Source organism: Chiloscyllium punctatum, chromosome 3 (genome assembly GCF_047496795.1).
Source record: "Chiloscyllium punctatum isolate Juve2018m chromosome 3, sChiPun1.3, whole genome shotgun sequence".
NCBI lineage: Eukaryota > Metazoa > Chordata > Chondrichthyes > Orectolobiformes > Hemiscylliidae > Chiloscyllium > Chiloscyllium punctatum.
The window spans coordinates 125,499,176-125,523,970 of record NC_092741.1 but is presented as its reverse complement, the minus strand read 5'-3'; the positions used below and the strand labels follow the sequence as shown (position 1 = coordinate 125,523,970).

Below are 24,795 nucleotides of genomic sequence, written 5' to 3'. Positions count from 1 at the left end.
ACTGCAGGTATTTAGAGTGAGTAATTACAATTATGTGATAAGTTTAATGATTGCCAATCACCCTAACTGAGAATGAAAATTAACTAAAGTATTAACTCTGGAGTTATATCTGGATAAATTAATTTGAGGCAGAATTAGGCCATTTGCCCCTTCAAGCCTTCTCTGCCTGTTAAGATCATAGCTGATCTGGTTGTAATCTCAAATCTGCATTTCTGATCCATCCCTAACACACTCCCAACCCCCGGCTTAATAAGAATCTACCTTTGCCTTAAAAACATTCATGGACTCTGCTTCCACCAGAAAAGAGTTCCAAAGACCCACAACTCCTGAGAGAAAATCCCTCACCTAATCTCTGTTTTAAATGTGGACCTCTGATTTTTCAACAGTGGCCTTTAGTTATAGACTCCATACTTACTCCGTCAAGACCCCTCAGGATGTTTTATGTTTCAATCATGTCACCTCTTAATCTTCTAAACAACAGAAAGTACAAGTCTAGGCTGCCCAACATTTCTTTATAGAACAATAGCCTCATTCTAGTGATTAGTCTAAAAATCCTTCCCTGAAAACCTTCAGGCTCCAAATTATTTGTGCAGATTCGAAGGTCATTTTAAAAAATCTAAGTCAATACTTTTCCTGCATTTTCTTTCTGTCTTAATATTTTCATTCTGTTTCTTTTAATCTAACCTTTCTTTATCATTATTTGTCATTCTGCATCGAATTGACATTGAATTCGCCCTCTCCACGTCTCTTCCTTCCTCCTGTACTATGTATTTTCTAACCCTTACTTCACAATGGGTCAAGAAGATACCCTGTTAGTTGGCCTGTTCATTCAGGTGAGTCCCAGGTGCCTGGTTTTCCTCAATTGCACATCATCAGTTCACGCTTTCTTACTGGGCAAAGTAATTAGTGCTGAAGGTTGCAAGTGTAACTCCTTGACATACCTCTTTATAGTGCCACTTCCAATTTCACGGATCAGAACTTTCCCCATACTCCATAGTCATAAAATTGTTTTCTTCCTCTTTTTACCATCTAATGCCATATTCATTCCTGACTGAGAGTCAGGCCTGGACAAGCCAATGCTTTATAAACTGAGATAATCTTGCTCTCTTGTCAAACACAAAGAGATGTTGATTGACTCAGAAAGTCCTGTGCTACAGATCCTTACAGTTAGGTCCAAAGCTTCCATGAGAAGCCCAGAGGTGCCCTCCTGGCATATAGGGAAATCCAAACTAAAACTTCAAAATCTACCTCCTGTACCTTTTCTAGCAAAAGGTCTGACTTCTAACAGCTTTAACGGGTGAAAGGCATTGGTTCCACACATCCCCACCCAATCTCATTAATATTTGTGTTTGACATTTCCGTTTAGGCCCCAATGCTATTTTCAGACCTGAAATATATATTTGAAACAGATCCTGTCTCCTCCATAGGTTTCCCCACAGCTGAACAAGATTGGGATAGGTCAGAAGGCAGTAGGTTAACACAGCACTGGCCTTATGTAACTCCCCTTTCACCTTCTTCCCACATGTATGAATAATTAAGATTGAGACCTGGGGTTCTTTTATTATTCTATTTGAGCTCCAATAAAAGTAAGCAACAGAAGATGACTGAAAGGTATTACAGTGAATGGCAGAACCCTTAGGAATATTGATATGCAGAGGGATCTGGGTGTGCAGGTCCACAGATCACTGAAGGTGACAGCATAAGCAGATAAGGTAGTAAAAAAGGCCTATGACATGCTTGCCTTCACTGGAAGAGACATTACTTTGAAAAAATTGAGTATAAGGATAGACAAATTATGCTGCAGCTTTATAGAACTTTAGTCAGGCCATACTCAGAATATTGTGTACACTTCTGGTCACCACACTACCAAAGGAGGTGGATGCTTTGGAGAAGGTACAGAAAAAGTTTACCAGGATGCTGCCCAGTATGGGAGATTTTAGTTTTGAAGACATGTTGGAATGACTAGGTTTGTTTCCACTGGAACGCAGGAGGTTGAGAGGTGACCTAATAGAAGTTTATAAAATTGGGAATGGCAGGATAGCGTGGCAAGTGTGAGTTTTTTTTCCCACGGTGGAGGGTCAATTACTAGGTGACACAGGTTCAAGGTGTGGGGAGGGGCAGATTAAAAGTGATGTGTGAGGCAAGTCTTTCACTCTAAGGGTGTTGAGTGCCTGGGCCACATTTCCAGAGGAGGTAGTGGAAGCAGACACAACAGCAGCATTCAAATAGCACCTGGATGAATACATTATTAGGAAGGCAATAGAGGGATACAGATCCTGTGATTAGATTAGATTACCTACAGAAACAGGCCCTTTGGCCCAACCAGTCCACACCAACCCTCCGAAGAGTAACCCACCCAGACCCATTTACCTCTGACTAATGCACCTAATACTGCAAGCAATTTAGCATGGCCAATCCACCTAACCTGCACATCTTTGGACTGTGGGAGGAAACCAGAGCACCCGGAGGAAATCCACGTAGATACAGGGAGAATGAGCAAACTCCACACACTCACCCAAGGCTGAAATCGAACCAAGTCCCTGGTACTGTGAGGCTGCAGTGCTAACCACTGGGCCACTGTGCTGCCCTGTGAATGACAACAGTTTTAAAACGAAAGGGCAAAATCTGTCAGCTCAGAGAGCCGAAGAGCTTGTTCTTGTATTGTATCGTCTTTTGTTCTTTCTTAGTTCTGCCTTGTCTTCTAAATCAACTAAACTTTTTAACTTTTTTCTTAAAATGACAAGAGAGAGTAAAGGATTGCTTTACCTTCAAATAACATTCTCTTGCTTTCAGTTACTGCAGCAAAGTGGAAGAGAGTAAAATACCCATGATGCAAAGTAGCAAATGATGTTTTTTTCTGGTTGGCAAGGCAGCAGGGAGGATGGACATCTCTCAGCCATTCAAGTACCTGTACTAGCATCTTCGAATAAAATACTTTGTATTTATCCGGGATTTTGGCATCCTTTGAACATCCCAAAACATGTTGAAATCAAATCATTTCTTTTGAAGTTTTGTCATTGTTGTTTTATAAGCAAATATAACAGCAACTTGCATAGAGCAAAGAGAAGGGATTATGCTGGTGGATAAATACATAAGAGCATGCTGGTAAGGAGAAGAACATGTCTGGGATACACTGGAGGAGGTTGCACAAGTGAGGTGGATCCAGGCCTTGAAGAGATTCACAAACAAAGGTGACAAGTCTAATCAGTGCATGGAAGAGTGCAGAGGCAGCGGTGTTTGTGGAAGGTGTAGGCTTTAACTCCTACCTTCCCTGATCTGGATTTACTTTGGATATCAATAACCCAAGGCTATCCTAAGAACAGGCTATACCCAATTGATTTTTTATTGAAACAAGGTACACTATAAAATACTGCAAGGATCAGACTGAAACGGGTGATCATTCTGCTCTGCTATAACCTCCAGTCACTGATCAGAAGATTGATCCTGTTCCTGAGCTGGCTAACTATGGTCTGAGGCACAGTCTCTTATGTGGCTTTTGATTCAAACAGCTTACATGATCAATCCTTGACACTGTCCAGTCTTCCACCGTTGATCAGTTGGCCACTGGCAAACATCACAGGAGTGTCACAGTTGATCTTTCACTCATGAGAACATCTTCCCTGTTTTCCCTGGAAGGAGGCTTGTCTCTTGGTTATAAAAAAAGACCTCAGGCGAGTCTACTAGGCTATTCATATATGCTAGTTCCTTACAGCCTTTACACGGTCTAATCAACCACATGATATTTGCATTCACACACTTAATGCATTGTCTGAGCTGAGATGACACCTATTATTAGATAAACTGATGCCATCTTGAGAATGTAATTCTGGGATTTACATATTAAAGAACCTAAATCAGTATATCCAAACATGAAAGACCTAATCTGAATTTCTTTAAGAACTATAACCTGGTATTGTGTGATTTTTAACTAAAATCGTTTAATATTTCATACAATTCCATGACACTCTAACCCTTTCGGTATAAATTCTGTGTCTTATGGTTCTGTTCCACAGTCACCTGATGAAGAGGCAACGCCTCAAAAGCTAGTGCTTCCAAATAAACCTGCTGGACCATAACCTGATGTTATGTGATTTTTAACTTTGTCTACTCCAGTACAACACCAGCACCTCCAAAGTATGATATTTATGCAGTATAATGCTGTGGTCAACAACATTTTGTTTGACAAATGAGTCCATCTCCTGCTGAGGTACAGCATTTTATATGAATGCATGTTCCTTCAGAAAACGGAGAAAATTCTTAAGTAATGGCCCGGTGACCTTCTAATGATTAGGTCCACCACTCCACTTCTCGACCTTTCAATAAGGCAAGTTCTTTTCTCATTTCAGCAGACACATCAAATTTACAATTACTATCCACAAGTATGAAAATAAAGGGCTAAATAAATTTGATGCTGGATAAGTTATAAAATGTTTGCACAAGTTGGTGCTTCTGCAGGATGAGGTTAACATATGTGCAAACCCATATTTTTAATTGTCCACCATTGGCCATTAGCGGTCATTAAATAATTTGATCAATTGAGTTGTCAGTGCCAAGCAGATTACTTAGTGTTTTTTAACCTCTGTCAAGTCACAAGCAGATGAACATTACAAGGAAGGGTCATGCATATTGTTTGTCATTTGTAGCCATATATTTTAAGATTTAACAGCAGAAAATTTCTGAAGTGTTGTGGCTTCAAACAAATTTGATTGGTGGCACAAATCAGGTTGTTCAAGTTACCTGCCTGCTTGTTCTTTGTCCTGCTTGATATAATAGAATTATTGAATCCCTACAATGTGGAGCAAGCCATTCAACCCATTGACTTCACACTGACCCTCTGAAGAGCATCCTATTCAGACCCATCCTTCCTACCCTATCCTTAACCCACCTAGCCTACACATCCCTGTACACAAAGGGCAATTTAGCATGGCCAATTCACCAAACCTGCACAAGTTTAGACTGCGGAAAGAAACCGGAGCACCCGGAGGAAACCCACAAAGACACGGAGAATGTGCAAACTCCACACAGACAGTCATCTGAGGCTGAAATCAAACCTGGGTCCCTGGTGCTGTGAGGCAGCAGTGCTAACCACTGAGCCACCATACTACCCTACAGTTCCATTGTGTCCTGTGATGTGTAATTAAGTGGAAACTCAAGACAGAAAAATGGTTTCATCAAGAGTAGCACAATTTTGGAAGCAATTTGTTTGTCAATTCCTGATTGCATCCAAAATGAAACTCTACCCTGTGGCTTATAAAGTGCTCGATATTTTCATTGGACAACAGTTAGTCTTTTTAACCATTTGTTCACCTTGCAAATTCCATGTAGAAATAAAACCCATCACAATAATTTTGCAGGACAGTGGCTATCCAGAGCAGATTATTGTTCACCACACATCTTTCAAATGAACCAAAGGCTGTAAATTTCAGACCTGTCTACTTCAACATATTTTGGAAGGGCAAAGTATCTCAACAATTTGAACAACAGATGAAGAAAGCCATTTCACTACACAACAATGCAAAGAAGACAAAAACAATGTTCTGTTAGCCTAAAAAGACATTCTGCCCGCTACAAAATCCATAACATTGTCTATGAATCTCATGCCAGTGCCTATACCAGGTATGTGCTCATTATATCCCAATGACTGACTGATCAAAACAAACATTTTCCTCTGGCTGTTCTTAATCGGTAGGGTTCAATGCATTAAACCAAGAGGAGAAACTGCTGCTGGGAATGGATTGGTTATGCAGAGATGGATAAGACTGGCTATGAGTTGGCAGTCTCAAGGAAATGCACCAGTGAAGAAAGGCAGCAGGGTAAGGTTGAAGAGTCGACTGTTGAATGGAGGGTCAGGAGAGAAAATGCACAGTGGATATAACTGGGACAGTCTTGGTTCAATGTTTGTAAAACATGCCGATATGAAAAGTTTGAAAAGGGACTTTGGTTGGTTATTGCAGAGTTCAATGGTACTGAAACACTTCAGGAATTTTGAAGGAAAACAGCAATTAGATACAATGTAACAGTTATAGAGTGGATAGAGATTGAGGGATCTATTTTACTTGAAAGGATTCATGGTAATACATTTGAAGAAGGGGAAAGAGTGTCTGTTCAGACAAATTGTTTGCGATCTCAGTTTTGACTGCAGAAGGAAAGAGTAATTAAGTTGGTTAGGGAGAATTTTTGAAGAAGAAAAATTAGATCTCTGGAGAGGAAGTGAGTTGGCAAAAGTATGAAAAGATGAGGAATGATACAGAATTTCTCTTTGATGGAGAAGGAGCTGAAGAACATAATGAGGAACACTTGATATATGTGATGATGAGGGTCAGAGGAAGAAGTTATGAAAAGGAAATTGTGAAAACACATCTTTAACACTAAGGCTGGTACTGGAGTCAGAGGAAAACTTGGGTATTGAGTGATAAACGTACCAACATCTAAAGTGATCAAGGCAAATTTGACGATGACCGATCAGGCTAGTCGTGAAGCAGATGGCCTTGATTCCAAACAAGCAGGGGTAAACCGTATGGCAGGACAATAATAGGATATAAGATCATGAGTGGCATGTAGGGAAAAAGGCATCATAAAGAGAACCAAGACTGTTCAACAAATATTAGCACCAACAAAAATTAGAAATATTAGCACCATCACACGGTAAGTATAACTGTCCATTCTGCATCTCTCTAATATTACAGTAAGATGTACAGGTTCATGCAATATTAAACTGCAAATAACAGTTTGGGGATAAAAGCTCTGAGATGGCAATGGCTGTGGTTGGAACATTCAAACATTGAAAATAGGAGCATTCACCCCACTGAGCCTCCACTACCATTCAGTCTGATCATGGCAGATCATCTATTTGTTCCCCAGTGCCATACAAAACAATACCCACAAATTATTAAGACTGCCCAGTGTCACATTTGCACACTTAAAATTGGCAGAGAGGTATGATTAAATTTTAGTGGCTGAAGTAACGTTTTTGTTGGAACAAAATTAGATTCAGATCCACTTCTGTACAGATAAAACGAACACATCATTGTTTAGTTTAGATTGTTTAGATCTCCTGTAACCTCTTCCATCAGACAGGAGCTTGAACACACACACCAGCAAGTTCAAGAACAAGTTCATCCCAGTTATTACTAGACTGACGAATGGACTCTCTGGTATTAAATAATACTGATATTGCTGATGTTGATCCCGCCGAGCATACACCTGTGCACTGTAATCTGTATGCACCCATCTAAATTTTTTTACAACCTTTGATCCGTGCATCCTGGCTTATTATGAGCTGCCTGTATTGCTCGTAAACAAAGCTTTTCACTGTACTTCAGTACATGTGACAATAATTAAGTAAAGCAATCAGTTTTTTATTTATATAATATAGCCCCAATTACATTAGGAATTACATTAGGGACTGATAAACTTATCTGGATTCTACAGAAGCCGTTTCCATTATACAATAATGACTCCAAGGCCAGAAAGTCATTTTTCGATCCTGGTTCAAACTTGTTTAATTCCTCAATTCCAGTTTCATTCTCTGAAACAATATTGCACTCAATTTTATGCACAATTGCAAGTCACTACAAGCACCCATACCCTACTTATTCACCTAATCAAAAGTAGTTCCAAACTTGGCTGTAAATTTCAGTCCTGTCTGTAGCCTGAACCTGACTTCATAGCTGTTTGCAATGTACAAGACAAGCACTTGTCCATGTTTCAAGGTTTCCCAAAGTGAGGGGCAGGACTGGGGTCCCAGGAGGAGTCAAAAGCTGAAATATTGGGGATAAAATCTCTGAGATGGCAATGGCTGTGGTTGGAACATTCAAACATTGAAAATAGGAGCATTCACCCCACTGAGCCTCCACTACCATTCAGTCTGATCATGGCAGATCATCTAACTCAATACCTTGTTCCCTCTTCCTCCCCAAACCCTTAGATCCCTTTTACCTTAAGAACTATATCTAACATCTTCATGAAAACATTCAATGTTTTCGTCTTAACCACTTTCTGTGGCAGATAATTGCACAGACTCCCTTGTCTCTGGGTGAAGAAATTTCTCTTCATTTCAGTCTTAAATGGCCTACGCTATATCTTTGAACTGTGACCCCTGTTTCTGGCCTCCCTGATCATCCGGAACAGCCTTCCTGCATTTGCCTTGACTAGTACTGTTGGAATTTATTTTCTTATTCTAGATTTTTATAGATCCTCCTCATTCTTCTGAACTCTACTGAATACAGACCTGACTGATCCAGACCCTCCTCATGTTTTAGTCTTGCCATCCCAGGAATCAGTCCTTTGTTGAACTCCCTCCATAGTCAGAACATCCTTCCTCAGATAATGAGACCAAAACTGCACACAATACTCTAGGTTTTGTCTCACTAAGGCACTATCCAACTGCAGCAAGACATCCCTGCTCTGTACTCAAATCCTCTTGCTATGCCTTCTTCACCACCTGTTACACCTGTACGCTTACTTCCAGTGAGCAGTGTACAAGGGCAGCTGGGTCTGCTTGTACCTTCCTCTTTCCTAATCTATTGCCATTTGGATAATAATCTACCTTACTGTTTTTGCTACCAAAGTGGATAACCTCATGTTTATTCATATTATTTGTCATCTGCCACTCATTTGCCCACTCAGTCAACTTGTGAAATGTAACATCTGTGTGACATCTTTGTATCCTCCTCACAGTTCCCCCTCCCACCCAGCATTGTGTGATCTGCAAGCTTGGAGATGTTACATTTAGTTCCTATACCTAAATCATTAATGCATTGTTAATATCCGAGGTCCAAGAATCGATCCTTGTCGCACCCCACAAGTCAGAAAAAGACCCATTAACTCCTGTTTGCCAACTAGTTCTTTGTCAGTACTCCAATCCCATGCATTTTAATTTTATATGCTAATCTCTTTTACGTTGGGTCTCATCAATACCCTTCTGAAAATATAAGTAAACCACGTGTGTTGGCTTTCCTTATCTACAAATTACATCTTTGCCAAATTTCCGTAGGTTTGTCAAGCATGATATCCCTTTCATAAATCCATGCTGAATCTGTCCTGTCACTGTTTTCTGAGAGTTCTGCTATTAAAACTTTCATATTGGCTAATAGTATTTTCCCACTATTGATGTTAGGCTAACCAGTCTGTTTGGTCTATATCTTTTTCTAAATATTAAGGTGACATTAGCAAACCTTTAATCCAGAGGAAGTTCCAGAATCCATAGAATCTTGAAAGAATGAACACCAATACATCTATTATTTCAAAGGGCACTTTCTTAAATACTGTGGAATATAGATTATTGGGAACAAAAATAGAAAATTCTAGAGAAACCTAGCAGGTCTGGCAGCATCTGTCAAGAGAAATTAAAGTCCAGTGATCTTTCATCAGAGCTTCTGGCTCTGTTTTCTCTCCTTAGGTGCTGTCAGACTTGTTGACTTTCTCTCGTACTTTGTGTCTTTGTGGTAGATCACCAGCATTTGCAATTCCTTGTTTTATTGGAGATCATCAGACCCTAGGAATCTGTTGGCCTTTGATCTCTTTAATTTCATCAACACCATTTTTCTACTAATACTAATACAGTATCAAAATATGAATTTAACTGATCCCCACCTTTGTTCCCTTTATAACTTGCCCTGTTTCTGACTGGAAGGAATCAACATTTGTCTTCAGGTTGCTTCCCCCTTCTCATGCCTATGAAAGCTTTACAATATTTTGTCCTTCCTGCAAGATTACTCTCATATTTTACGCTTCCCCTCTGAACTAATCCTTTTGTCCATGTTTGTTGAAATGTGAACTGCACCCAATCCTCATATCAGCTGCTTCTTTTTGGCCAATTTGTATGCCCCCTCCTTGCATCTAATGCTATTCTTAATTTTCGTGGTTGGTATTATTTGGGACATCTTTCTTATTTTATTTTTGTGCCAGGCAGGAATGAACAATTGTTGCATTTCCCACCTTGCGCTTTTTAAATGTTTTCCATTACTTATTCACCATTATCTCGAAGAAATATTCCCCATTTATCACAGCCAATTCGTGTCTCAGCTTCCTTTATTTAGATTCGGGACTCTAGTTTCAGAATAAACGATGTCAGTCTTTTTCTTCATGAAGAATTCAATCATACTGTGCTTGGTCTTTCCCAACTAGCTTGCCAATTATTCATTCCTCACTACACAATATCGAGAATAGGATGGCCTTTGGTTCATCGATGTTTTTATTCAGAAAACCATTCTGTACACACTCCAGGAATTCTTATTCTGTATTGTTACAGATTTGCCCAATCTATATGCAAGGTAAAGTTGTTCATAATTACAGCTGTACCCTTATTGATAGCATCTTTAAATTCCTGCTTGATCCCTTCTCTAATATTACCATTGCAGTTTGAGGGACTATATACAGGCCCTGGTGTTTTCTGTCTTTGATGTGTCTAACTGCTACTCATATAGATTCCACTTCACCAGAGCCAAAAGCTCTATTCACTCTTGTGTGAAACACTCTTTAATTAACAATGCCACCCCACCTCCTTTTCCTTTTTGTTGGTCTTTCCTAAATACTTGATAAAACTGGATATTCAGTTCCTTTTCCTGGTCACTCTGCAGCCACATCTCCATAATCCCAACCATATCATACCTGTTTCATCTATTTGCGAGATTAATTCATCCACCTTATTGTGAATGCTCCATATGTTAAGACGCAAAGGCCTCAAAGCTTGTCTTTTTAATATTCTGAGTCTTGTTTGCCTTATTTGTGGCCCTATTTGATTCTTGCCCCATGGTTTCTCTGCCTGTCACTTCTCATATTTCCCATTATATCTTTTTGTTTTGCCCTGCCTCCCTGCTTCTTATCCCCCAATCGTTTAACCTTAAACCTTCCCAACTGCACTCGTAAATATTCCCCTTAGAACAAGTACAATTCTTCCAAATCTAACTCTTTCAGCTTGCAGAGAGATCCAGTCCCATTGCTTCAGGAATCTGAAACTCTCCTCACACCAGCTCTCCAACCATGAATTTGTTTTAAAATCTTCCTATTGCTAATCCACTTAAGATCCTACTTTTCAACTTACTTCCTAACTCACTACATTCTGTTTTTAGGACTCATCCCTTTATTCCCCCTATGTTGTTGGTGCCAACATGTATCAGGATCACTGACTGTTCATTGTCCTATTTCAAAATGAGATGTGCTCTGAGCAATTTATAACAACTGTACAGCTATTCTCCTACTCTAACACTTTGCACTAATAGAAGTCACAACAATTTTTAAAACCCAAAGGGAGGTCACAGAAGGAAAATATTTGAGGAGAACTGCTCCAACTGGAACTACAAAACGTTCCAAAATGACAGCAATCCAGCTTTCTTCTTTCACTTTTTGTTCTAAGTATTCTCATGCAGCACACTGCAGAAATGTTTGCAACTGATTCCACCCATTGTTTTGTGTCCCTTCGCATTTCACCAGTTCGGGTGGCAAGATGATAAAAATGACTGCTGCCAGACTTTTTCCGATGCCAAGCCATAATAGCAATAATGTCGCAGCACTTTCTTGCTTAACTTGTCCCTGTCCCTGTTGTTTGTCCCTCACTTCTATCCTGCACTGGAAACATGAGACACAAGGTACTGTGGGGAGCTTCATCATACAAAGTACTGACACTACAACAGACTGCACCCACCAAGCTAACAGAATCATATATGCTTTGAAACAGATGCAAAGGAAATGGTTATTCCAGTTTCTCCCGACACTTAGAATAAATAGCAGCAATTACTGGAGGGCTTCGACGATGTACTGTTCCTGCATGATTTGCCATCAGAGAAAGTAACAAATGATGCATACCTGAGATCACTGGAGCATTGATTGTACAGTAATTATTGAAGCCAGAAGCTTTCAATTGCTCATCTTTGTTGCTGCTGCGTATGCTGTCAAATCTTAGCCACATGCAGATCCAATTTTTTTATTTGTTAAGACTTGCAAAGAATGATATGTAGTAAAGCCGTCGTACCTCATTACTTACGTCAGCACAAAAAGTATTGGTCGAGCTGTTGTTCTGCCTTAATGACTCTGACAGTGTGACTCCCAACAGAATTGGGTGTGTGTCATTAAAGTTGAGAATTTCCATGATGTTTTAGTTTTTTTCTGAAAACAATAAACATCCAAATGGATGGATCTGAAAGTACCAGCTGCACGCATCAGGTGATAAACAAGCATTTGTCATTAAGATAAAACAAGTGTGAAGTCTTGAAGGTATTTCTATTTGAATTTACCAAGTAACAAATTTAAATAAATTTTAAATATTATTCTAAACCAATTGGCAAACTTAAATTAAAATAATATCTAAGCTGTAGCTTGGCTTTATTTTCAGGATAGCAACAATATTAATGTAAAAGCACAACACAAAGAAAAAAAAATGCTAAAAATGTTGAACATAATTGGAAGGCCCATTTAGAAAGGGATAAGGAAGTGTCACTCAGAGGAAGAACATCTATTCTCCAGGCGTAGGTGTACTTATTAACATAAATATTTATTATAGTCCAATATCATTTTTCCCTTTATTGTAATTTTGGCAAAGCTCTACCTCGCAATTGTTCTTTTGCAAACAAATTGACAAATATCTAATTACTTTAGACATAAGGTTTACTAAAAATTGTTGGCAGGACTTTTGACCATGGGAGTTTCATAACTTATCTGCCAAAGTCTCTCCGCGCACACTTCTATCAGTGGTTGTTAGACAGCAATTCAGAGTTGGAAGCCTGACTGATTAACCCCTTCCTAACTTGCAAGGTCAACTGTATGTCTGCCCCGTACTGGCTCCCTGGTTATTGCTGATCCAGTGTAAACCAGTTTTCAAATTCTCAAGGTTGCTGGTCTGTGTAGAACAACTGAAAATTTAATGAGTTTGCCAAGAAGATGTATAGATGAATTAAATGTAATTTTGCGCAACTGTGTGTCTTGAACAGTTTTTTGATACTCTACTAACTGCCAGTTATGGCATTCGCTAAAATATTTAGGTAATAAGTAATTTTAATTTATAAACCTGAAGGAAGATTAAACAAATATGCTGTAAGTTGTTCATTGTTCTTAAAACTAGACGCAGATGTTACTGTTTTACTTTAACCAGTTTACAAATAACAGACATCAACATTTGTATGTAGTTCTCAGCAAATATAAATCCCTTGAAAATGTAGTTGCAGAGAAGATAAATGGCCATTTTCAATTAACAGTTTTCTTAACTCATAATGAAGAATTTTCTTTATTTACAATTAAGTAATGTTTGCTTTCTGTATAGCTTCATGAAGGAACTGGCAATCTCTTCAGGTAAAAGAGTTGGATTGTAGAGATGAGGTGTGGGTGACTGTCTTTACCATCAAGGTAAAGACAGTAATTTGTAATTTGACAAATTGTGATACCCCAATTAAACTGAAATCAATAAAAATCAAAGAAGAGCTCTCAAAACTTGCTGCTGGTGAGTATCATAACTAGCACAAAGAAAGATTGTTTTGGGTGTTTGAGGTCATTCACTTCAGTCCGCGGATATCTCTGCAAGAGTTCATCAGTGAGCATCCTTCGAAAAAAAAATCTTCAGCTACCTTAAAAATGACCTTCTTTCCACATAACGTTGAAGGTGAGGATGTTTGTTGATGATTGCAAAATGATCAACATTATTCTTAACTTCTTGGATGTTGAAACAACCAAGAAGTTCTTGGATGATGTCCAATAAGCAACAAGATGTGAACAACAACTAAACTTGAGGCAATAAATGGCATTTGCATCACATGTATTTCAGGCAAGACCATATCCAGCTAGATAGAACTCAATAATTTTACATTGATCATCATTTGCATTGCCATTTCAGAATCTCACACCATCAGCTTCCAGGGAGTTACCATTAACCAGAAATTGAACTGGCCCAACTATGTAAATGCTGTGGCTACAAGAGCAATACTGTGCTGAGTAACTCATTTCCTGTTTCCCCAAAACCAGTCCATATCCTACAGGTTACAAGTCAGGAGTGAGCTGGAATACTCTCTACTTACCTGGATGAGCACAATTCCAACAACATGCAATAATTCCAACATCATCCTGGCAAAAGAAGCCTGTTTGAATGACATCCCATCAGCACCTTCCAAACATCAAACCTATACCATGTAGAAGAGCAAAAAAGGGAGACCCATGATAATATTGTCACCTGGAAGATCCCTATCAAGTCACATACCATACTGATTTGGAACTATAGTACTATTCCTCCTCTGTCACTGGGTCAAAAGCTTGGAACTCTAGCCTTAACAGTACTGTGGGCGTAGTTATACAATAGACATCAGCAGTTAAGTAGATAACTCAGTATCACTTTTTCAACGGTATATAGGGATTGGGAGTAAATGCTGGCATACCAAGTGGTACCCACATTCCATAAATAATAGTAAAAAATCTTTCATCTTCACAGCAATGTCTGCAAAGCTGTTTTTCATTGTGTCTGGTAGCTAGGGATTTCCATGGATCCAAATGCTGCTGTTGCTCAGTATTATATTACAATGGTGTGATGGACATGTGATGACATAATCTGTAGTGCTGAAGAGTAGTTAACATTTGTAGACCTATTAGAACTATTAATGGTGATAGTTTGAGTGACAGACTACAGTTTATGATAAACTTATGGTAATACCTCAGCTGCTGCTTATCAACTTACTTACATAACTCAAAAAGGAATCTACTAGTAGTTCGAAAATATTAAAGTATTTAAACCAGTGGGAAAAAGAAATCCAATTGTTTTGGCAGGAGAGGGGACCAGTGAAGTACCAGATGAAGACGAAATCATGTCTAACTGTGATGACTTCCACGGTTGAATGACTTGCTGATACTCTAGGCTTACACATTTAGAATGTGGGCAATTGGTGTTGAAGAGCTATGGACATTCACTGTAACAGGAATCTCTACTATCAGAATGGAAAGGAGAGAAGAAACAGAGTAATATTGCCTGGTTGTTGCTTGAACTAATGAATTACTAGGCCTCAATTAATTTGAGAGCTGTTTTAGGTGAGGCCCAATCAAAACCAGAAGTTTCATGCCTTAAAGTGATTGCCTTGACTAACAGTGTTCATCTGTGAAGGTATGATATTTGCATGTTAAGGTGTAATATAGAAGTAAACTTACAGGGTCCATTTGAATGAAAAAGGATGGAATTTAATTAGTTTAAAACAACAAATTGCCCAATCAAGGACAATAGGATGATAAGTTAACACAGCATTGTGACATGAAACAGGTTGCAGCGAAAATAATTTTGAATCCCATGTGATTCTAATTCCTCAGAAATTAATATAATTGTTAGACTATTACTGGAGATTATACCTAGTGCCAGTAGTCAAGTCCTTCCTGCTTGGTAGCATGTTTTCTGGGATATCCTTTAGCATGGGCAGAAAGCCAGCAGTTTAGTCACAATCAAAATTGTATGTAAATGTTTCCTCTGCCTCTTTTCTGGGTTAAGACTTGGCAGATGCTCAAAAAGATCGCCAGAGAATGTGGGTATTAATAGTTACAGCCAGTGTTTTCAGGTGTGTGATGGTCTTAGAATCATACAGCACAGAAACAGGTCCTTCAGCTCAACACGTCCATGCCAATCAGGTTTTCAAAACTGAAATAGTTTGCCTGCATTTGGCTCGAGTCCATGTACTTGTTAAATGCCTTTTAAATGTTGTAATTGTACCTGCCTCTACCACTTCCTCTGGCAGCTCATTCCATAGATGCACCACCTCTGTGTGAAAATGTTGCCCCTCAGGTCCCTTTTAAATCTTTCTCCTCTCACCTTAAACCTATGCCCTCTAGTTTTGGACTCCCCTTCCCTGGGGAAAAGACCTTGGCTATTCACCTTATCCATGCCCTTCGTGATTTTATAAACCTCTATCAGGTCACCTCTCAGCCTCCTATGCTCGCGGTGAAAAAGCCTCAGCCTCTCCTTATAACTCAAACCTTCCCGTGTTGACTACAACCTTGTACGTCTTTTCTGCACCCTTTCCAGTTTAATAATATCCTTCCGATAGCAGGAGGACCAGATTTCTAGCAGTATTCCAAGTGTAGCAGCAGATGAGATGGTTATCTATCTCTTCAGAACTGGACCCTGGTATGTTTGACTGATGTAGCTCAGCATTTGGGGCTGCAGGACTTAAAACAACACAGCCGCTGTTTAGCGCAGCAGCCATAAGGTACAAAAACCAACTAGGATTTGGGCTGCAGTATGTCGTTGAAGCCTGCTGTAGTATCTAATCACATGCACCAACATTGTTAAAGCACCTTTAACTCAGGAAAACAAAGTCACTTCTTAGGAGATAAAACAGCAGTTGGCATTAAGCTTCATAAAGAAAAATTTGAATGGCTAATGAGAAAATTACTCAGAGGGCTAGGTTTTCAAGAAAGGCTAAAAGCGGCCAGAGAGAGAGAGAGAGAGATGGAGAGATGAGGGGTTTAGGCTGGCAGTTCCAGAGATCTGGGACTAGACAACAACAGACACAGCCTCCAAAGGAATGGTAGTGAAAATAGGGCATGGGCATGAGACCAAGAGACGCAAACTGAAGGAGTGCCGAGGAAACTTGCAGGACATTATAGAGGACAGACCCACAGAAGATTTGAAAATAAATCTGAGAATTCTCAAAATGAGAGGTCACCAGACTCTGAGTCAATGTGATGGATTAACAGGAATAGGTGTGAGTTAGGACATAGGCATCACAATTTCGAATAGGCTCAAGCTTGGCATTTTCCTACTCAAATAAAAGCTAGGAAATGCAAATAGGATAATCACTTGTTATATCTTCTGTTTTAGTTCCCAAATGTTTGAAATGATCAAAGAAGATCGTTGCAAGCACTTCGTCTTTAATCAAAATTAATGGTGTCTGACTAGGCCAGTGTCCTATTATAATCATAACCTGACTGTCTAGTGCAGCCTTGAATGTGGCCATCTGAACACAATCGGGTTCCTGGCTAAATAATTCTTTGTTCTTTACAGTCAATACGTTATACAACTCCATTCATGCCGTGGAGAAGATTTTACCCAATATGGCTGTGGTCAAGTAGACAGATGCAAGGCAGGAAAAGTTTAATGCAAAGAAATGTTAAGTTGTTTATTTTGGTGGCAAGAATGAAATAATGCAGGAACAGGAAAACCTAAGGAATATGTGTGCAAGTGTTTAAACTGGCAGGAAAAGTTAAAAAGGCTGAGAAAAAAAGAATATCTGATCCCTGGATTTATGAACAGAGGCACCGAAAACAAGTGTAAGGAAATTATGTGACACCTTTAAAGTGTTATGTTCAATTTTGTGCACCTCAATTTAGGAAGGCTATGGAATGGCCGAGCTTGTTCCCCTTTGAGAAGACAATAAAAAAAGATGGTATGTAATCAATATCATGAACTGTTTTGTTTGAGTGAAGACAGGGAAACTGTTCCCAGGGACAGAAGAGTCAGAAAACAAAGTACATAAATTAAATATGATAAACAAAGGACTTAGCGGCAGATAAGGAAATTATTTTCACAAATTTAATGTGAGCTGCAATGCAATTATTGAAAGGATAATCGAGGCAGACTTGATAGCGACTTGCAAAAACAAAATGGAGAAACAGTCATCAGGAGTTGTATAGCAACAAAGTCCTCCCTCAGAAGATGAGTAAGTAAGCCTTCTTAACATCAGGAGGCAAGAACCTAAAATGCATTCATTTGTATCTGATCAATTGTACAGCCACAACTTGCTGGAATTAACTTTGCCTTTCCCCTTAACCTCTGTCCAATCCAATTACTTTGACGACTCTGAGACTTAACTATGTACAGCAAGCATGTCCCTGGTGATTTGGTCTTCAACCTGCAGTTGAAGGCCTTTTCTGCTTCTCATGAAATATTATAAGTATCCAGGGGACCAAAGGAAAATGTGTCCCTGGGCCATCACAGAATAGAGGCTGGCAAAGTAGCAGCTTGTGTCTGAAGGTGGCAGCTTAGTGCAGAAGGTCAGCCAGCAGCCTGTCACTGCAGAGCACAGTGTAACATTAATGTGAAAGGGTGGGTAAGTGTAGATGAAAGACACAATGTTGCTTGCGAGAGGGGATAGTCCTTACCCTCCTGCAACATGTAGGTACACAGTAGATTCTGCCATTGCTCCAATGAGGTGTGTGTGTGCAGGGTGGAGCAATTGAGTAGCCTGGGCTCTGGTTCCCCTTCTAAACCTTATCATTGACACACGTGTTTCCAGGAGTAATCTGGAGCACCCTCACTACAATTCTCAGCTGGTGGGTGGGGAGTTCCTGACAGATGAGGCACTCTGTAACCATCCACTTTATTGGTCATGAGTGAGGTTTCAAATTACGGAGATTAAAACAAAGCACATCATTTTGATGGTGTAAGACAGCATCCACTTTTCACAGCTTTGCCTTCTGATAACCTTCTCAGCTCCTATCAGTATAATAAGACTATAACAGATGTTAGAGCATTGAGATTTACCTCACACATACACATACATCATCTACGGGCTCTTAGAAGGCTTGCGCTCTTGCTCCCATGATATCTTGGTACAGACACAGTATCAGTAGCTGAGCGGAGGAAGCCTGCTGGTTGGCACATTCTGGTGACTTTGAAGATGTTCACAGTTGTCTTTTGGTTTACAGGGTCCAGCCATTCCAGCTTCTTCAATCATAGGCCCTTTTTCCCTCTCATGTGTCAGGCTGCAGGTTTACTGCTGAACATATCAGCAGCAAATGAGGAGAGAACCAGTCTGTGATTGGAGGCTCTGAGAGCAACCCAAGGCCCAGATCAAAGAGCAGCACGAGGCCTAGAGCAGCCCAAGGCCTGAAGCAGCCTTAGGATAGGAGCTACAAGCAGCCTGATGCTTGGAGCAGACCGAGGCCTGGAGGCATGAACAGCCCAATGTCTGGAGCAGCCTCACACCTGCAGCAGCCTGACGCTTGGATCAGCCCAAGGCCTGGAGCAGACTGAGGCCTGAAGCCACAAGCAGCCCAAGACCTGGAGCAGCTCAAGGTCTAGAGCAACCAAGGTCTAGAGCAATCCACATGCTGCCCGAGGTCTGGAGCCAGAAACTGCCCAAAGCCTGGAGCCATGGGCAGCCTGAGCTCTGAAACAGCCTGTGGCCTGGAGCTGCAAGGAGCCTGAGGCTCAGAGCAGCAATAAATCTGCAGCTGGGTCCAGGAATAGTAGGCTGGACGAGGAAGGGGAGGGGGATGAGAGTTTTACCACTGGGTGAAGGTCAAGAGAGTAAGATGGCAGTAGGGAGCAGCAAATTGAGTTGTGACAGTGATAGTGAGGAGAGGATTGATTATCAGACTGCTGAATCAATCTTGAAATAACTAGACAGAGGCCGGTATCTCATCACCAAGTTATCCTTTACACATGCATAGTGCATGGGCTCTGACCAGCTACCTAGGAGTGAGGGGAATCCTGTTTATACCTGTCAGACAGGACTCCCTGACTGGCCCAGGTTAACAACCACAGTCAAGGAACACATACTGAGATCCAGCTGGTCACCCTCGTCCCAATCACTATAAATCTCATTAACTTTTCTCTCAGTTCAATTTAAAAAAGAAATAGCCTTTTACCAAATTTCATTTAGTGAAAATAAACATGACCACTTTTATTTCAGCATGAAACATTTGCCAGTGAGGTAACAGCACTATGGAAATATTTAGAGTGTAAAGTACCATGGACTACTTCCTTGAAGTTAAAGGAGACAGAGTAAGACTGACAGAGTGAGAGGGATAAGAGAGGGAGGAGATGGGTATGGAGAGCAGGAAAGGAGTAAGAAAAAGAGAGGAAGGTTTGACAGAGAAAGAGGGGAAGGGATAAAAGTGTAGGTGATGGAAAGGAGAGAGGGAGAAAAAGTTGTGAGAGGAAAAAGTGCCACGCTGAATGTCAACTCACTTCCAACTCCCACTTTGATGCGAATTCCCATTCAGAGTGTGCCCTAACCAGAGATGATCTCAGGTCAGTGTAAGTTAAACCTAACTCCTTAGCTTATCCCTAATTACCACCTCCTTCACTGGTGATCATGAACTAGGGCTGAGTTTCTTTTTCACCCTCTAACTCTGCTCCTTAATCACAGCAACAAATATTGGCTTCTGGGGTTTTGTGAGTTGGCACTTCCTAATGCTAAATTCTATTAATCACAAATTTAAATGATCAAGTCATTGCTTTGGAATATCTTTTATGAAGTTCATGTTTACTGTGATGGAAGCACTTACTTTTCTGAAATATTCTCACCCCTTCCCCCTACCCAATAGAATTGAATCATGAACCGTTATTACAGGAAAATTCCAAAAACAAAATAGTGTCAGCATCAGCGTATTGCTGCAGTAACCGCAGCCTGGATTTTAACTACTGAGGCAGGTGGGAAAGTTTTGCGCTTGAGTTGGAGATAGAGTTAGGCTTGACAGGCCCAGAAGCAGAGCACTGGGAGGTGTGCAATTGGTTAGAAAGCCAACCTGGATACTCGAGGACATCATCCTGTTTGAAGATGTTAGGGCCTAGAGCCCTTACCCCTCAGCATCCCCATTCAAACCCCCCTGCTGCCCACATACACAGCATGGGTTCCCCATGTCACGCAAAATCCCATTGATAAACTATTTAGTGTGTACTTCACTGTGAGAGCCTGCATTCAGATACAACAAGATTTCTAAGCCATAATATCAATCCTCTAGATGATAAAGAAATTAGACGTAAGGGCCCAGCAAGTGAATATTGCATTGCATCAGAGTTAGCTGTGAAATGTCCCTTCATAGCAAGTCAGTTCCAACTGGCAACAGAATCAGTCCAGCTCATTAAAGCTCACGACAGCTGAATTATACACCACTGCTCCAGCACATGACAAAAAAAACACATGGACAGGACACATCAAATAGAGCAGGAGTTCTTTTATTGCCAAGATAAGTATGCTATAATTAGATTACTTTTTTCCCTGTATGAAAGATTTAAACCTGGTGATTTCAAATAATTGTCCCAAGGAAACTTGTTCTATTTAAAGACTGTCAAAGTGTCAAACAAGGTTTTTGCAGTGCTCCACACTCATTTTTTATTAGTTAGCTCTTGTTTAATGGTTATCAAACTTCACGGAGCTTCAACTTATATGGTCACTCATGGAGATCTGGCTTCGATTCGGCAAGTTTGAAGATAGGACTGTGCATGGGATCTTTGATCCTAGAGGAGATCTAAAGAATGTCAGTCAGGAAGCTTAATTGAGAGACAGTCCAGCAGTCAGAATGTCAACAGCACGATCAACTTCTGGAATTAAGTTCTCTGACCTTAAAAGGTAGGTTGACCTTCCCATCAGGAAACCTATCCGCATGCATCTCAGGAAAAATACAATTTGCTGCCATTAAGTGCTGCCTCCCAATGCAGTTTACCCAGCTAAGGAAAACAAACATTCAGATTCCCAACTGCATCGAAGTATGTGGTGAGCTTGATTTTCTCCAGGCAGTGGAGGAAGTACGTATTGCTCTGTCCTTGTAAGTGTAAAACTATCAAATGAGGTTAGTTTGAATAGCATGGTAAGGTCTCCCAGGTGGAGTGAAAGCAACATGGGAAGGAGGGTGGCTGCATCTACAAGCCAAGGTGGAGTGAAAATGGAGAAAAGGGAAGGCTAGTGAGGCAAGGCTGGTCTGTGGAAAGCTGGGTCACGTCTGGGGAAGGCTGGGGCACCATCTGGGAAGGCTCGTGCACCATCTGGGAAAGGCTGGGACACTGTCTGGGGAGGGGCAGGGCACTGCCTGGGGAAGGGTAGGGCACTGTCTGGGAAAGACTGGGGTACTGTCTAGGGAATGCTGGGGCAATGTCTGGGAAAGTCTGGGGTATTGTCTGGGGAAAGCTGGGGCAATGTCTGGGGGATGCTGGGGTACTGTCCGGGAAAGGCTGGGGTACTGTCCGGGAAAGGCTGGGGTACTGTCTGAGAAATGCTGGGGTACTGAATGGGAATGGCTGGGTACTGTCTGGCAAAGGCTGGGGCACCGTCTGGGAAAGGCTGGGGTACTGTTTGGGAAAGACTGGGGTATTGTCTGGGAAAGGTTGGGGTACTGTCTGGGGAATGCTGAGGTACTGTCTGGGAATGCTGGGGTACTGTCTGGGAAAGGCTGGGGCAATGTCTGGGGAATGCTGGGGTACTGTCTGGGAAAGCTGGTCACTGTCAGGGGAAGGCTGGGCCCCGTCTAGGGAAGGCTGAACCAGTATCTGGGGGTTGCTGTAATATTGACTGGGGAATGCTGGGGCACCATCTGGGAAAGGCTGGGTTATTATCTGGGAAAGGCTGGGTTATTGTATCTGGAATGCTGGAGTAGTCAGGGAAAGGCTGGGGCACTGTCTGGGAAAGGCTGGTGTACTGTCTGGGAAAGGCCAAGGTACTGTCTGTGGGATGGTGGGGTACTGTCTGGGAAAGGCTGAGGCACTGCCTGGGAAAGGCTGGGGTACTGTCTGGGGGATGCTGTGGTACTGTCTGGGAAAGGCTGGCGTATTGTCTGGGGAATGCTGGGGTACTGTTTGGGAAAGGCTGGGGTACTGTCTGGGAAAGGCTAGGGTACTGTCTGGGGAATGCTGGGGTACTGTCTGGGGAATGCTGGGGTACTGTCTGGGAAAGGCTGGTGTACTGTCTGGGAAAGACTGGGATACTGACTGGGAAAGGCTGAGGCACTGCCTGGGAAAGGCTGGGGTACTGTCTGGGGGATGCTGTGGTACTGTCTGGGAAAGGCTGGTGTATTGTCTGGGGAATGCTGGGGTATTGTCTGGGAAAGGCTGGGGTACTGTCTGGGAAAGGCTGGGGTACTGTCTGGGGAATGCTGGGGCACTGTCTGGGTAAGGTTGGGGTACTTGCTGGGAAAGACTGGGATACTGTCTGGGAAAGGCTGGGGCACTGTCTGGGAAAAGCTGGGGTACTGTCTGGGGGATGCTAGGGTACTGTCTGGGAAAGGCTGGGGTACTGTCTGGGAAAGGCTGGGGTACTGTATGGGAAAGGCTGGGGTACTGTATGGGGAATGCTGGGGCACTGTCTGGGAAAGGTTGGGGTACTGGCTGGGAAAGACTGGGATACTGTCTGGGAAAGGCTGGAGCACTGTCTGGGAAAGGCTGAGGTACTGTCTGGGAAATGCCAAGGGATACTGGGGTTCTGTCTGGGGAATGCTGGCATACTGTCTGGGAAAGGCTGGGGTACTGTCTGGGAAAGGCTGGGGTACTGTCTGGGAAAGACGGGGTACTGTCTGGGAAAGGCTGTGGTATTATTTGGGAAAGGCTGGGGTACTGTCTGGGAAAGGCTGGGGTATTGTCTGGGAAAGGCTGGGGCACTGTCTGGGAAAGGCTGGGGTACTGTCTGGGAAAGGCTGGGGCAATGTCTAGGGAATGCTGGGGTATTGTCTGAGAAAGGCTGGGGCAATGTCTGGGGAATGCTGGGGTACTGTCTGAGAAAGGCTAGGGTACTACCGGAAAAGGCTGGGGTATTGTCTGGGAAAGGCTGGGGTACTGTCTGGGGAATGCTGAGGTACTGTCTGGGAAAGGCTGGGGCAATGTCTGGGAAAGACTGGGGTACTGTCTGGGAAAGCTGGTCACTGTCAGGGGAAGGCTGGGCCCCGTCTAGGGAAGGCTGAACCAGTATCTGGGGGTTGCTGTAATATTGACTGGGGAATGCTGGGGCACCATCTGGGAAAGGCTGGGTTATTGTCTGGGAAAGGCTGGGTTATTGTATCTGGAATGCTGGAGTAGTCAGGGAAAGGGTGGGGCACTGTCTGGGAAAGGCTGGTGTACTGTCTGGGAAAGGCCAAGGTACTGTCTGTGGGATGGTGGGGTACTGTCTGGGAAAGGCTGAGGCACTGCCTGGGAAAGGCTGGGGTACTGTCTGGGGAATGCTGGGGCACTGTCTGGGTAAGGTTGGGGTACTTGCTGGGAAAGACTGGGATACTGTCTGGGAAAGGCTGGGGCACTGTCTGGGAAAAGCTGGGGTACTGTCTGGGGGATGCTAGGGTACTGTCTGGGAAAGGCTGGGGTACTGTCTGGGAAAGGCTGGGGTACTGTATGGGAAAGGCTGGGGTACTGTATGGGGAATGCTGGGGCACTGTCTGGGAAAGGTTGGGGTACTGGCTGGGAAAGACTGGGATACTGTCTGGGAAAGGCTGGAGCACTGTCTGGGAAAGGCTGAGGTACTGTCTGGGAAAGGCTGGGGTACTGGGGTACTGTCTGGGGAATGCTGGCATACTGTCTGGGAAAGGCTGGGGTACTGTCTGGGAAAGACGGGGTACTGTCTGGGAAAGGCTGTGGTATTATTTGGGAAAGGCTGGGGTACTGTCTGGGAAAGGCTGGGGTATTGTCTGGGAAAGGCTGGGGCACTGTCTGGGAAAGGCTGGGGTACTGTCTGGGAAAGGCTGGGGCAATGTCTAGGGAATGCTGGGGTATTGTCTGAGAAAGGCTGGGGCAATGTCTGGGGAATGCTGGGGTACTGTCTGAGAAAGGCTAGGGTACTACCGGAAAAGGCTGGGGTATTGTCTGGGAAAGACTGGGGTACTGTCTGGGAAAGCTGGTCACTGTCAGGGGAAGGCTGGGCCCCGCCTAGGGAAGGCTGAACCAGTATCTGGGGGTTGCTGTAATATTGACTGGGGAATGCTGGGGCACCATCTGGGAAAGGCTGGGTTATTGTCTGGGAAAGGCTGGGTTATTGTATCTGGAATGCTGGAGTAGTCAGGGAAAGGGTGGGGCACTGTCTGGGAAAGGCTGGTGTACTGTCTGGGAAAGGCCAAGGTACTGTCTGTGGGATGGTGGGGTACTGTCTGGGAAAGGCTGAGGCACTGCCTGGGAAAGGCTGGGGTACTGTCTGGGGG

General features: G+C 42.4%; 1 protein-coding gene across 1 annotated transcript in view; it reads right to left on the bottom strand.

The window, feature by feature from the left end:
• elovl5 (ELOVL fatty acid elongase 5) overlaps positions 1-11,824 on the bottom strand; it is a 112,681-nt gene extending 100,857 nt beyond the window's left edge. Inside the window, exon 1 of the mRNA XM_072560347.1 lies at positions 11,806-11,824. The gene's annotated coding sequence lies outside the window, so the exon portion shown is untranslated. The remainder of the gene's footprint in view (positions 1-11,805) is intronic.
• Positions 11,825-24,795: the final 12,971 nt, after the last annotated feature.